At 39.0% G+C, this 15,930-nt stretch overlaps 1 protein-coding gene across 2 annotated transcripts in view; it reads left to right on the top strand.

Annotated features, from left to right (window-relative positions):
- The window catches only part of KCNH5 (potassium voltage-gated channel subfamily H member 5), a 347,163-nt gene that overhangs the window by 94,254 nt on the left and 236,979 nt on the right, over positions 1–15,930 (top strand). The window lies entirely within an intron of this gene.

Genomic DNA, 15,930 nt, shown 5'->3' with positions numbered 1-15,930 from the left:
AATATCTTGGGTCTAAGCAGGTAGTTTTCATCGTTTAGAATGTCTGAAAGCTATTGGAGCATCAGTGTTGACAGTTGTTCAACTTCTGTTTGTCCAATACACCCTTGTACAGGTATAGGAATAAGAACACGCAGACTCTATTTGCTGGTTAGAGCTTGCAGTTAGAAAGAGAGTGAGAATTCCGAGTGCTGTCTGCTCCAGAGGCTTTCAGCCAGAAAATGTCCTTATACACAGGGAGAGATCCTGATGATTAATTAAACTGATACCTACATATGCAAAGTGGTAAGATGTATGGGCAAAAATGTACTTTATAAATTCAGAAGACAACATTTTGTCAGATGCTGTATTTAGCACCATACTACTTTTCATATTTATACAATACATTTTGCCTTATACTTGAGCATAGATTTAAAAAAACCTTTTTGTTTTGAAGTAATTATAGATTCATTGGAAGTTGCAAAAATAGTATGGAAAGGGCCTTTGTTACCTTCACCTAGTTTCCTCCAATAATTACATCTTATATAACTATAGCTCAGTGTCAAAATTGACATTGATATAATGTATGTGTATAGTTCTGTATTGTTTTATCACATGTGCAGGTTTCTTTAATTACAACTGCAATCAAGATACGGAACTATTCCTTTACCACAAAGCTCTCTCTCATATGTAATCTAACCATTTCCCCCAACTATCCCTATTCCCTGAAAACTACTAATCTGCTCTCCATCTTTATAATTTTGTGATTTTGAGTGTGTTATATAAATTGAATTATGTAAAATGTAACCTTTTGAAATGGGCTTTCTCCACTCAGCATAATGCCCCTGAGATCCATCTAAGTTGAGTATATCAATAATTAATTTGTTCTTTTTTATTGCTTAGTAGTAGTTTATGGTTAGGATGTAGTATTGTTTAACTCACCATCTATTGAAGGACATTGTATTTGTTTCCAGTTTTTGGCTATTACAAATAAAGCTGCTACTTGTGCCAGGATCCTAGTCAATCTGTGTAGCAGTCTGGGAAGCACCACTTGTAACCTTATAACTCAAAAACAGAAAAATGTTTTATCAAAAGATTGATGGAGACACCAACTGCCTATATTCTGTTTAGAAAAATAATCACTACTTGCAAATGATAGACTCTTTTTCTAGAGAAAGTCATCCAAAATTTATGTGCCTCTCAGCAAAATTTAGAAGTATGAGTGTGGCAACAATCCCAATTCCTAGGTCCTTACGAGCCCTCTTTTCAATGGCCTTTCCTTTCCTAGGATTTGCTACCCTAATGCTAAGTTGGATGTGGACTCTGTCTAGGAATACAGTCTCAAAAGTTTTCCTTGTTGATATATCAGACAGATCTTCAAAAAATAGTATTGACCTTCCCCTGATCCCACTTAACTGAGATGCCATCCAGATCTCTCCTATGTCAGCAGCATCCCAGAATACTTTTCTTACCTGCTACCTAGGAATTTCTTAGACTTAAGTCCTTTGTTCCTACATTTGCCCAACATGGGAAATCTTCCTGTTCAGATTTCTGAATTGGAAGGGTTGCCTGATGCTTCTCTATATACATCTACCATCATGCATTCTTTACCTTAAATTTGTTTTCTCTCGGTTTTTTCATGCTCTGTCTGCCTTGAGTGACCTCCACTGCTCTGGTAGCAGCCATTACTCCCCAGGGTAGTCACGTCCTCCCCATTCCTCTGTATCTGTCCATTCATGAATGAATCCAGCTACTCTGCTGACATTCACAAAATTCACTACCAAAGGGCTTTTGTGAGAGAATATTTTTGCAGTTTAGTTCTGCAGCACTTGTGGAAAACAGTATGTATGTACGTACGTGTGTGTGTGTATGTGTATTTAGATCAAGATGTAAGTAATCTCCTTGCTAATTTGCTTGGTAAATACTTAATGATGCCTTCATGAAATGTTTTCTAATCCATTTTATTTACATAATCTTATTATTGAGCCCCTAATAATATTAGATTTTCTAAGGATTAGGCACACTGACTAATTTTGCTGCTATTCAGAAGGCACCATAGTACACGGATGATTTGTTTTGATGACTATAAAACAAAGGAATGCAATGATGGAATTTTTCTAATAGGATTATACTCTTGTCTTAATATGTTTTTATAAATTCTCTTCCAAACATTTATCAAGAAAGCAGTTACTTAGTTCCTTCTTTATTACTAAATTATCACATAAACTGTATTTTAGTTTAATCTAGCCATTTTAAGGAAGTCTACATTTGCATATTTCATTATAATTTTATAAAAGAAAGAAGCATATAAAATAAAAATATGTTTTGAATAACTCTTTGCCTTAAATAAGTTCAACCATTAATTTTTTCTCTCTCCATATATACGTCTTAGTACACTATTAAATATGTTATTAAATGTATATTCAGCCTATGTCAAAGGGCTATGAGATTGGAATTTGGGTATTCATTTGCTCTAAAAGCATTTTTCTACTTTTTCTATTGTCTGCTTTGGTAAATTGAGACAGGCTGGCCCATGCAGTATGTGTCAATGAGAATTTGTCCTGCTGTGATGCAATGCAAACTGAGTCTTAGAAAGCAAAACAAACCAAACTAAAAATTATAAAGATAAAAATTGCTGGGGTTTAATTGGTAGACAGGAAGCTCTGTCATAACGATGTTAATCTGCAATTTTCAAATAAGATGTAATTGGTAATCACGTAAACAGTCTAAAAACTTTCTGTAATTGACTAGTATGATCTGCAATGCAGCAGACAAATGGTTTAGCACATTTAAAAGTATAGCAAGACCATCTGCCAGTGGGATGCATATGACAAGAAATCCAAATCTTCGTGTAGGCAGTTAAGTGCAACTGGGAAGCATTTAGTTGCACACTGGTCAATCAGCACCATGCAGAGGAGACCAATGCCACACATCATATTCTCATGTTGATGAGCTTCTTCAGCATCCTCTGTGGAATTCAGATAAAAGTCAAGCTGAAATTATGCGCATTGCCCTGACCTCTCCCCACAGGAAAAGGAAATAAATAGAAGATGGTAAGATCCAGAGATTGGGAGAATATAGAGTAAGTTGAGAGCAAAGGCCTGTGTGACCCTGGGGAGTCTTTACATCTCTCTGAGTTTTATTTATTTATTTTTTTCAATTGTGAAATGCCAAAGTTGAAGTCAATGACTTTTAAGGTCCCTTTCAGGGCTAACATTCTATACTTCTAAGATTCTATTGGTGCAGTTATGCCCCTGTCCATGGCATGGAGCTAGTTATTGGAGATGAGGTTAAGATGGAAACAAAGTGGTGTCACAAAGATGTTAGGGCTTTTTACATATAGTGTGTACATTGCTTTATGGAGAGTAAGATGTATTTTGTATAGAAAATGTTCTGTAAAGATTAAGAGGAAAAGTTGTCAAGGAATAAATAGTATGGAGAAAAGAAAATACGCTTTTGGAAAGAGAAGTGTTTTTCCATATAGAAATTAGGCAGCTAGGAAGACTGAAAGGCATGTGTCTCAGGGCAAAGGATCGGGGCCCAGGAAGAGACTGCACACCATGCTCAGTGGGACTTGGACTTGGAGAGGTACTCGACCTAGATGGATATCCAGACAGGCTTAAAAGTGGGTTGTTGCCCTTTCCTAATATTAGAAAAAAATTATTCTACAAATCTTAATATGCGACTTCAGGCATTTCAGGTATAATATTAAGTTCCATGTTAAAGTTTTTATTGGCCTTGTTATTGCGGTGTAGGTAGAAAATGCAGTGTGTACATGCTGATTTTCATTTCTGGCTTTAGTTTTAGCCAGATGGGGAGAGCTTTACGCCTAATGTTTATTTTGGAAACTGGGTCAATTCTTTGTGTCTGCTTTACCATAGCTTGTAAAGAAGACTTTGTCTTTTTTCTTTTCTTTTATGAGCTGAGGTTCCCATGAGAAAAAACATTTTATGGAGCCCCAAGTTCAGGGTTATGGCACCTTTTTTCATGGTTTAGCAGTCTCAGATGTGTAGTTGGGTAAAGACTGTGTGATGTACACTTGACTCCCTGATTCTTATTCCAACTAGGGCTTGTGTCTTTTGCAGGAATATTCTTTTATACCCATCTTTCTTTTCATGCCTAGTCACATTTTCACAAAGCATCTCAAATTCTGTAAAGGTTGACTTTCCCCAGAAAATAACAGGACATTTTCTTGATAGGCTGTTAACTAGCCTGAACTCTTTGCAAGGATCTTCATTTCTTGTGTCCTTGTATCACTCAAAATTATTTAATTCATTCAGCCTTGTGCCAGGTGTTCTGGTATACATTGTTATTCAAGAAACACTAGATACTTTTGAGCCCTCAGTAACCTTTTAATATGGTAAGAGAGTCAAACAAGAAAATCACTGATCCATCTGTGTCTCCCTTACTCTCTCCATCCCCATCTCAGTGTCCATCTCTGCCTTCATCCTCATCTCATCTCTTTTTATACTGTGAACTAAGAGGGAATAAAGAAGTTGGACTTGTGAGAACATGATCTGTCTTTGTCCTGTTCATCATTGTATATTTAGCACAAAGCATTATCTCCTACTTGATAGTTGAGCCCATTGAACACATGTTGAATGAATTAATGAATGAATAAAAATGTTTGCCTAGTTCAGCCTGAGGGAGCCCAGGAAGACTTCTAGGAGGAAGTGACTCTTGAGCTCAGAATACAAAATAAGTAGGTAAATGAGGCAGGACTTAGGTACTTTCCAGGTATAGAGAACATAGTATATGTAAAAATATAGGAATCAAATAGCTTGGCCCTTTTGGGGAACTCCATGCATTTCACTTTGACTTGAGTGGAAAGTAGATGTGAATAGAAAGAAATAAAAGAACCAAGAGTCAAAAAGCTTTCCATAACTTCACAAGGAGTTTGTCTTTTATCCTAAAGGTTGTGAGATAAATAAGAAAAAATTGATTCTTTATTGTGGACAATGAATTGGAGGAGATAAAGGCTACTGGCAGAGAGACCAAAGTTAGGAGACTGTTGTAGCAATCCAAGAAGACATAAACTGAGGTGGTAGATACATGGAGGATGGTATAGATTTAGAGTTGGCAAACTTTTTTTTTTTTTTCCCTGTAACTGGGCAGATAGTAACTATCTTAGGCTTTGTAAGCCATATGGTCTCTGTTGCAAACTACTCACCTCTGCTTTTGTAGTGCTAAAACAGCCATAAACAATACATAAACAGATGAGTGTGGCTATGTTCCAATACAACTTTAAGCAGGTGGCAGATCAGATTTGGCACATGGTCTGTGGTTTCATGGTTTGTGAAAAGATCGTGGACTTTGAAGTCAGACAAATGACTCTAGGTTCAATTTTTTGCATCATAACTTACAAGAATTTATATGAGTTTTATAAACCATCATTTGTAAAATGGAGATAATAGTCTCTACTTTGCAGAGTTATTTGTGATACCCCAGAAGAGATTGTATGTAAGCTTCCTGAAACTTTTTTTTTTGAGACAGAATTTTGCTCTTGTTGCCCAGACTGGAGTGCAATGGCGCGATCTCGGCTCACTGCAACCTCTGCCTCCCAGGTTCAAGCGATTCTCCTGCCTCAGCCTACCGAGTAGCTGGGGTTACAGGCGTGCACCACCACGCCTGGCTAATTTTGTAATTTTAGTAGAGATGGGGGTTTCACCATGTTGGTCAGGCTGGTCTCGAACTCCTGACCTCAGGTGATCCACGCACCTTGGCCTCCCAAAGTGCTGAGATTACAGGCCTGAGCCATCGCGCCTGGCCAAGCTTCTTGAAACTTTTTAAAAAGTTTTTATGGGTGAATGAATGAACGTGTGGGATATTTTAGAAGGACGAGTTCAAAAGCACTTGTAGATTTCTGGCAAATTCAGCTGAATGTATGATGAAGCTTTCTTTCTAAAACAGGAAAGAAGGTGCGATTATTACTGGAGGAAAGTGGTTCTTTTTCCTGCGGGTTATTCTGATGGAAATGTTCATTAGGCCGTTAGAAATGTGGTTCTGGTTTCCAGAGCTATGAGGCACAGAGAGATCTCTTAGGGAATAACAACGTATAGTAAGTAATCATGTCAAGGAAGTGTGGGGTGCAGTCAGCGTAAAGCTGGCCAAGGGTAGACTCTGAAGAAGGAGAGCCACAGAGGGGCTGAGAAGAGAACCCAGGCAGGTCGAATGGAAGCATGGCTCTGGAAGGAGAGTCTGTTGCTAACAAAAGATGAGAGAGCTTTAAGAAGGAAGGGAGAACAACAGGACCACTGGGAGAGCAAGTCAGGAGAGATCTGGGTGACCTTAGGAGGTCATCAGTGACTTTCCCTGACTTGTTTCATTGGCTAGTTGAGGGGAGATAGCCACATGGGGAACTGGTGGGGTCCAAACCATTTTTTCCCCTATATGAAGGAAAATGATGTATTATTAGCCATTAAATTCATGGCGGTAGATTATGCTAATACAGTATTTTTCACAGCCAATATTTTTTTCTAAATCAAGTTTCAAGTTCAACAAAATATACTTGTTAGATTATTAGATGCATGACCTATACATGGAATTTCTCTTTTGTGTTATAAAACGAAAGATAACATTGACTTAGAAGTTTTTATGAAATTGAACTTTCTTAGAACAAACATTTTAGTCAGTGGAGAATTTTATTTACTTATTTGGTGACTTTCCAATGAATGTAATGTTAATTCCTATGAGAAAATATTTTTCAGGACACACTGTCGCCTGGTAGGTGAAGTGATACTCTGCTGTAGAACAGGCAGTGGGCATGCGGATGATTCTCACATATGTGATATCCGTCTATTGACATCTGATTTTAATTTTGCTTAATATGTAATACTTAATTTTTTTTTCCACAGGCCGAAAGACTCACAAATTCATAGATGAATATATTTAGAACTTATTAAAATAAATGTCATACCAAAGGCCTTTAGGCATGGATTTAAGAATTTCTTTGATATGGCCAGAGAGGGGATTTTATTTGGAGTAATTTCTAAGCCAGCTCCTAAGTGACTTCTTCTTACCTACTTATTTAATATTTTCGTATGTTGTGACAACTGAGTTAGCCTTCCCTGGGAGGTGAGGCACCAGGCACATGGTGGTGGCTTTAGGCTGAGTGTGTAGGTAAGGAGATCTTTATGGGGTGAGAATTATATTCAAGTTGACTCTCAGGAAATACTGGAGGCTTTAAAAATTCCCTTTGAAGCTAGCTCTGTAGCTACCCTTTTTAGACTCTAACTCCTTTAAAGTTGAACTTATTTTTAACAACCCCCCACAAGTCTTAATCTGTGAAGGTCTAATTTGAGACCATTACTCATTTACAGTGTCCTGTAAGGGAAAGACATTTAAATTCATGCCCCTAGTTAGGCATCAGCAAGGGAGGCAGGTCTGGTGTTGACTCTTCTGATGAGACTTCGGTATGGGAATCATAGACCTCGGGAACTTTTCTTAGACTGGGTTGTTGGGTTTTCCTGTTGGTTTCCTTAGAAAACGTCCAAAAGGTCCCTTCATAGGTCTGTTTCCCCCACTTCTTTCCCTTATGAAGACCTAGCTAGAGAACAGCAGACCCTCTTCCCCAGGCACACACTGACACTCCAAATTCCTTCATCCTGTGCCCTTTTGCTGCCCATCTGGATCTATTTGTCTCTTTTTCTGTTCCAGGGTTGCTGAGCACTAGCTGGAGTCAACTAGACAGCCCTGTGAACAGCTGCCCCTCAAATGAATGGTTAGCAGTCTTACAAATCTTCTTCCTCTAACATTTTGCTGAGCAACGATTCCTGTACAACTCTCACACATTCTCTACCTTTCCCAAACCTATGACCACTCATCTTCATTGCAGCAGATGGCCTTCCTTTTACTTCTGTGAAAAAGAAGAGTGTTGCAGACGTGCATTCCTTGACACTCCTGACTCTCCCCTTAGGAAGGTGGGCTAAAGGCGGCCAAGGGTGCAAACCATTCAGGGCCTTGTAGGACAGGATAGTAGCCCTTACTCTGAGCCAGATGGGAAGACCTTTGAGGGTTTCAGACCAGACTGGCTTGATTTGTCTTATGTCTTACAAATACCAATGCAGCTGCTGTGTGGAAAATAGACTGCACAGGGTCAAAAATAGAAGAAGACAGGTCAAGGTGAGCGATGATGATGGTGGTGGTTAGAATTGGTTAGATTCCGGACATATGGTAAGACCAGCAAAACATGAGGGTTTGAGAGAAAGAGAGTCAGGATTTAAGGCTTTCGGGGCAGGCAACTGCTCTGAAGTTAGTGATGTGTGGTCCTTTGTTGTGTCCTGTGGGCAGTTACATGTGTGATTCTAGCATTCAGTGAAGTGGCCCAGGATTTGTACATAGATTTGTGCTGTAGCTAGACTTGTTTTCCCTTCCAGTTGTTTGTCCTTCCTCCCCCCCTCCTTCTTCTTCTTCTTCTTCTTCTTCTTTTTTTTTTGAGATAGAGTCTCACTCTGTTGCCCAGACTGGAGTGCAATGGTGTGATCTCCACTTACTGCAACCTCTGCCTCCTGGGTTCAAGTGATTCTCCTGACTCGGTCTCCTAAGTAGCGGGATTACAGGTGCCCACCACCATGCCCGGCTATTTTTTTTGCATTTTTAGTAGATACGGGGTTTCACCCTGTTGGTCTGGCAGGTCTTGAACTCCTGACCTTGTGATCCCCCCGCCTCGGCCTCCCAAAGTGCTGGGATTACAGGTGTGAGCCACTGTGCCTGGCCTTTTTTTTTTTTTTTTTGAGACAGGGTCTCGCTCTATCACCAAGGCTGAAGTGCAATGGCATGAGCTCAGCTTACTGCAACTTCCTCCTCCCAGGTTGAAGCAATCTCACATCTCAGCCTCCCAGGTAGCTGGGACTACAGGTGTGCACCACCATGCCCAGCTGATTTTTGTATTTTTTGGTAAAGACAGGGTTTACCATGTTGGCTAGGCTGGTCTTGAAATCCTGACCTCAAGTGATCTGCCTGCCTTGGCCTTCCAAAATGCTGGAATTACTGGCTTGAGCCACTGCACCCGAGCCTGTCTTTCTTCTGCGTTGTCCATCTCTCTCTTTACTGGCTGTTTCTCATCGGCCAATAAACATGCTCATGTATTTTTAATCCTAAGCTGATATACATATGTGAATAAAACACTTGATCTGGACCTTGCATTCTCTTTGCCTTATTATCCACCAATTCTTCCCTTTTTAAGCTTTTCTAAAGCACGTGTCTTCACTTCCTTTTCTCCATTTACTCCCCATTGCAAATGGGCTTCTCCTGTACTGCCTCTCAGGGTACATTTGCTAGATTTCGTAGACACTTTTTCATGCATATGGAAATACTTCTTTGGTTTCTTTAATATTTCTCTCTTTCTGGCTCTCCTCTGACCTCTCTTGCTATTTCTTTCCTGTTTGCGTTGCTGGATCATGTTACTGTGTCTCTATTGAAAACTGTGATATTGGGAACAAATTATTGAAAGATCAAGGGCAGCTCTCCTGATAGGCTGAGCAGTTTCTCCCACAAAAAATGACTTCATGGGAGCCAGATGACTCCCAGATATTTTGCTTGATGGTCCACCATTAGAAATCCTGCTTCATGGGTTCTTGACTCCAGAAGGCCCCTTGAAGCTGCCATTTTGTCCTCTAAAGGATGTAAGTCCCTCATCTCTGTACCAGATTGGACTGATTTTTCGACTGGCACAATGTCTCAATGAAGAGAAAATAATTGCTGAGATTTCAGAGGAGGGTGGAGAAGATGTCTGGAGCATGGGCTGTCGCTTGGCAGGCAGGGGTGGGAAGGAGCTAAGGTAATGATGCCAAGAGGAAGAAGATAAACTTTTTACTTTTTCCTAGCTCTATGGGAAAAATAACCAGGGATTGTTAATTCACACCACCTTTTCCCTGGTTTACTGCCATAAGACCTTTTCTCTCCAGTCTATCCAAAGTGTCCCTGTCACTTTATACTTCATTATTTCTTCATCATGGTCTTTAATTATACTCTTTAAGTTTTTCTTTATGTAATTATTGCTTGTCTTTCCAACTAAAATAGGAGCCGCAAAGGCAGGGAGCTTGTCTTTCTAGTTCCACTCTGTATCCCTGGTGTAACAGGAGTGTGGCAGGTACTCAATACATCCTCCTTGAAGAAATAAATGTATTTCGATCTCCATATTTGGAAAGTTGTAAATTCAAAACCATACTAGTTCTCCAGACCTAAATTGTTCAGTCTTGGGTTTAAATTTTTATACAATGAAACATAGGTGAACGAACATGTGGCTGATTTCATTTTTCTGTACAGAGCTAATAACTTCGTTTAGGGCCTCCTCCCTCATCCCCCCACTTTTCCACCTTTCATAGTGCGCTTGACTGCCGCATCTGTGCTATGGCTGTACTGGCCACTCTTTGTCTGCCATGTTGTAGAGTTCTGGATGGGAAGCTGGATATACTTCTCTGCTGCCTTTGATTTTTCCTTCAACCTATTTTGGGTTTCTCTTGTTACCTCCTATAGTTCCTTTTATTCTGCCCTCTTATGTTTCACTGCTACCCACCCCCATGTTTTCTGGGAAAAGAGCTAAGATTTTAAAGTGAAAACAAAACACAACAAGAACAACGACCAAAAAAAGCCATTTGCTATCGCAAGGGCCTGGCACTTGCAAAGGAAATCTATGCTTTTAAGATTATTGTTTTGGCTATGGCCTTTCAAAGAGTCTAATTTGAAACTCAAAGCTAAGCTGCTTTCTTTGTTCTCAACAGTAACCACACTCCTCTTGAAAAGTGACTGCCACTGTTTCAGTGAGAGGATAGCAAAAGGGTCATTAGGAAGAGTTAGGAATTAGAGGGAGTGAAAACACTCTGCACATGTGTGTCCCTCATCCTCGATCATGCTGAGGCCTGGCATAAATGCACTTGCCATACTTCCAATGTTTCTTTGTTCATTGGATACAGAAGAGAACAACCTGGGAATTTTAATGGTTTGGAAACAACTGTCTGTACTATGGGCGGAATTTGATTATGAAATTTGGATAGTCTCTTCTATAGAGGGCAACACAAGGTCAGGACTGCTTCGACTTAGATCAGAAGCACAAATATCCTTTTTGGTGTTTGCTAAAGAAATATCCGGTATAAGGATATTTTAAAGAAATTTGCATCTGTAGTCCCAGCTACTAGGGAGAGTGACGCAGAAGTTTAGCTTGAACCCAGGAGGCAGAGATTGCAGTGAGATCATGACACTGCACTCCAGCCTGGGTGACAGAGCGAGACTCCATCTCAAAAAGAGAGAGAAAGAGAGAGAGAAAGAAAGAAAAACAAAGACGAAGAAAGAAAGAAAGAAAGGAAGGAAGGAAGGAAGGAAGGAAGGAAAGAAAGAAAGAAAAGAAAGAAAGAAAGAAAGAAACAAAGAAAGAAAGAAAGAAAGAGAAAGAAAGAGAGAAAGGAAAGAAAAGAAAGAAAGCGTTTGAAAAAAGTGTGTCCATTTACTCACGGGGAGATTTCAGTGGCTTCTGATGTTTGACCAGAGCCTTTCTGTGCTGTGTAATTCTAACTGCTAATTTATTCAGTCATTAGAGAGAAGTTTCCAGAGAAAAAGGGGTGACTGGGATTTGGATAATAGCTAATACCAGAAAGACAGAGCTGAGATAAACAGGAAGGAACACAGGGCCCACAGAAGAAGGGAAGGAAATCTCAAATACTTTCCACATCTCTGGTTCTCCTGCCTTCTTTTTCATTTAATCTGTGTGGTAATTCAGATTATCTGACTGTAGTTTTTTAAATTTAATTTTTTGATCGAGGTAACACATGCGTGTAGTTTAAGGAACCAAATAGTGCTATAAGATTTATTTTGAAAAATAGAAATTCCTTGATCTTCATGCCTTTAGACATTTCCCAGAGATGACTTTCAAATCATTTTCATTTTTTTGGTGGCATTTATCTTTTTTGTTTTTACATGATTATTGGAGAGAATTTTCAGTTTTAGTCATTGTCTGTTGACTTCCATCTTTGGAAGATGAAAATGAAATTATATAATTCTCTTTCCTGTCCTATTTAACTACCACTACACACACACACACAGATATACATATAATATATTTGTGCATATATATGCATTTTCCAATTTTCTAAATCTTCTCTGTATTTAGATCATAATTTTGATCAAATCAATAGCTGTTTTCATTATTATGACTAGGTAAATGCTATTTACAACTGAGTCATATGTTATACTCTGATTATTTTCCTGTATAACATTTGGTTTCCCCTAGGGTAATCATTGTCATAATTTTTTTTTCTTAGTTTCTTATGTGCTTCTTGTTTTTTTTATTATTATACTTTAAGTTCTAGGGTACATGTGCACAACGTGCAGGTTTGTTACGTATGTATACATGTGCCATGTTGGTGTGCTCACCCATTAACTTGTCATTTACATTAGATATATCTCCTAATGCTATCCCTCCCCACCTCCCTCCACAATAGGCCCCGATGTGTGATGATCCCCTTCCTGTGTCCAAGTGATCTCATTGTTCAATTCCCACCTATGAGTGAGAACATGTGGTGTTTGGTTTTCTGTTCTTGTGATAGTTTGCTGAGAATGATGGTTTCCAGCTGTATCCATGTCCCTACAAAGGACATGAACTTATCCTTTTTATAGCTACATAGTATTCCATAGTGTATATGTGCCACATTTTCTTAATCCAGTCTGTCACTGATGGACATTTGGGTTGATTCCAAGTCTTTGCTATTGTGAATAGTGCCGCAATAAACATATGTGTACATGTGTCTTTATAGCAGCATGATTTATAATCCTTTGGGTATACACCCAGTAATGGGATGGCTGGGTCAAATGGTATTTCTAGTTCTAGATCTTTGAGGAATTGCCACACTGTCTTCCACAACGGTTGAACTAGTTTATAGTCCCACCAACAGTGTAAAAGTGTTCCTATTTCTCCACATCCTGTCCAGCACCTGTTGTTTCCTGATTTTTTAATGACCGCTGTTCTAACTGGTGTGAGATGGTATCTCATTGTGGTTTTGATTTGCATTTCTCTGATGGCGAGTGATATGAGCATTTTTTCATGTGTCTGTTGGCTGCATAAGTGTCTTCTTTTGAGAAGTGTCTGTTCATGTCCTTTGCCCACTTTTTGATGGGGTTGTTTTTTTTCTTGTAAATTTGATTGAGTTCTTTGTAGGTTCTGGATATTAGCCCTTTGTCTGATGAGTAGATTGCAAAAATTTTCTCCCATTCTGTAGGTTGCCTGTTCACTCTGATGGTAGTTTCTTTTGCTGTGCAGAAGCTCTTTAGTTTAATTAGATCCCATTTGTCAATTTTGGCTTTGGTTGCTGTTGCTTTTGGTGTTTTAGACATGAAGTCCTCGCCCATGCCTATGTCCTGAATAGCATTACCTAGGTTTTCTTCTAGGATTTTTATGGTTTTAGGTCTAACATTTAAATCTCTAATCCATCTTGAATTAATTTTCGTGTAAGGAGTAAGGAAAGGATCCAGTTTCAGCTTTCTACTTATGACTAGCCAATTTTCCCAGCACCATTTATTAAATAGGAAATCCTTTCCCCATTTCTCGTTTTTGTCAGGTTTGTCAAAGATCAGATGGCTGTAGATGTGTGGTATTATTTCTGAGGGCTCTGTTCTGTTCCATTGGTCTATATCTCTGTTTTGGTACCAGCACCATGCTGTTCTGGTTACTGCAGTCTTGTAATATAGTTTGAAGTCAGCTAGTGTGATGCCTGCAGCTTTTTTCTTTTGGCTTAGAATTGTCTTGGCAATGCAGGCTCTTTTTTGGTTCCATATGAACTCTAAAGCAGTTTTTTCCAATTCTGTGAAGAAAGTCATTGGTAGCTTAATGGGGATGGCATTGAATCTGTAAATTACCTTGGGAAGTATGGCCATTTTCACGATATTGATTCTTCTTATCCATGAGCATGGAATGTTCTTCCTTTTGTTTGTGTCCTCTTTTATTTCACTGAGCAGTGGCTTGTAGTTCTCCTTGAAGAGGTCCTTCACATCCCTTGTAAGTTGGATTCCTAGATATTTTCTTCTCTTTGAAGCAATTGTGAATGGAAGTTCATTCATGATTTGGCTCTCTGTTTGTCTGTTATTGGTGTATAAGAATGCTTGTGATTTTTGCACATTGATTTTGTATCCTGAGATTTTGCTGAAGTTGCTTATCAGCTTAAGGAGATTTTGGGCTGAGACTATGGGGTTTTCTAAATATACAATCATGTCATCTGCAAACAGGGACAATTTGACTTCCTCTTTTCCTAATTGAATACCCTTTATTTTTTTCTCTTGCCTGATTGCCCTAACCAGAACTTCCAACACTATGTTGAATAGGAATGGTGAGAGAGGGCATCCCTGTCTTGTGCTCTTATGTGCTTCCTTTAAATTTACTATCAAATTCTCTTCCATTCTGTAACTCTAATCTCATCATGCTCACATTAGGTGGTTATAACTTTTCATCTTTGGAGGGATCTTTCTTTGAGCCTTCTGACTTTCTCTAGTTTGCACTATCCCAGGTTTGACTTAAAGCCCTAAGCCTGTTGTCTCCCTTTAGCCCTGATCTCTAGGAGTCCCTTTGCCTTTCTCTTTTGTGGACCCATTGTTTCCTATATCTGTTTTGAATGAACACCTCTTATAGTAGCCTCTAGAGAAAGTATGGATAAAATAATTTTTTTTGAGATTATGCATGTTTTAAAATGTCTTTCATTTATCCTTACACTTAACTGATAGCTTGTCTGGGTAGAGATTTAAAAGTTAGAAATAATTTTATGAAAATGTTGGTACACCATTCTTTTGTCTTTGAACTTCTAACGGAACTGTTCAGAAGACTGCATTTGAGTCTTGTTTCTTACAAATATTATGTTTTTCTTTCTGTCTCCACTCTGGAAACATTTAGAATCTTCTTTTGGTTCCCAGTATTGTGAGGTACTATGACAAAGTGTCTTTCTGTGAATTCGTTTTCATCCCAATGGGTATGTGTAATCATTTGGAAATGCCTATTTTTCACTTCTGGAATATTTTGAGTTATTTCGTTCACAAGTTACTCCTGGTTTTATCTTTTTCCCTTTCTTCAAATTCTTATTATTTGGCTATTGGATCTCCTGGATTGGTTTTTTAGTTTTTTTAAAAAAATCTCATTTCTACAGTTTTCTATGATTTTATCTTTTTTACTCTATGGTCTACAAGTCTTCGTGTATTCCAGTTTCTAATCCTTCTTTTGAGTTTTCATTTCTGCTTGCCTACGTTAATTTCCACGAGCTCTTGCCTTTTCTCTGTGTTCCTTCTCACAGCATTGTGTTTTCACTTCATGAGTGCAAAATCTCCTCTTCTCTTGCTGAGGATATAAGAAAGTTTATGTGCAGTTTTCATATCCCCACAGAGTCTGTTTCCATCAAGATGATGTTTGGTTTGTTGGTTTTGGTCTCTGCTTCTCATGGTGGAGGCTTTATGCAGATGCCTTGGAATCCTTGCGGTCTGTTTTTGGCTGACTTGTGGCTGTGGACTTTATGTAGCGAGATCTAATTGGGTTATTTTGTGGGAAATCCTCAACACCAGTATTTTGAGGTCATTTCTATTAGGCTGCCAATTTCCTCAGAAGAATTTTCTAATTTCCAGCCTGGAGAATATAGCCCTTGCACCGATCTTTCTGGAAGCTGAAATGGAGAATAGAGCTGAGGGGTTGACACTCAATGTGTCAAACCCCCTGATTTCAGTATGGAACTGCTACTTTCTGCTGTTCCTTCATGATAGGGATCTTCTCTAGTCTGCTGAAGTGTGAAAAGGGAAATTGACTGGCTATGTGGAATTAGGGAAGGCATCTGGAGGGGTAGGTGTCCATCTGTTTCTTAAACAGACTTTCAGTCCTGAGTTTTAGCCCCACCTTTGCTCCCTCACTTCCCAAAGTACCTGGTGGTGACAATTCCTGGGATATTTAGTGGCTCTGTAATGCACATTGGGTTGTTAATTATCATTCCTTTCTGC

The sequence above is a fragment of the Theropithecus gelada genome, chromosome 7b, assembly GCF_003255815.1.
Source record: "Theropithecus gelada isolate Dixy chromosome 7b, Tgel_1.0, whole genome shotgun sequence".
Lineage (NCBI taxonomy): Eukaryota > Metazoa > Chordata > Mammalia > Primates > Cercopithecidae > Theropithecus > Theropithecus gelada.
The sequence above is the reverse complement of the archived record's forward strand: the minus strand, read 5'-3'. Positions and strand labels throughout refer to the sequence as shown.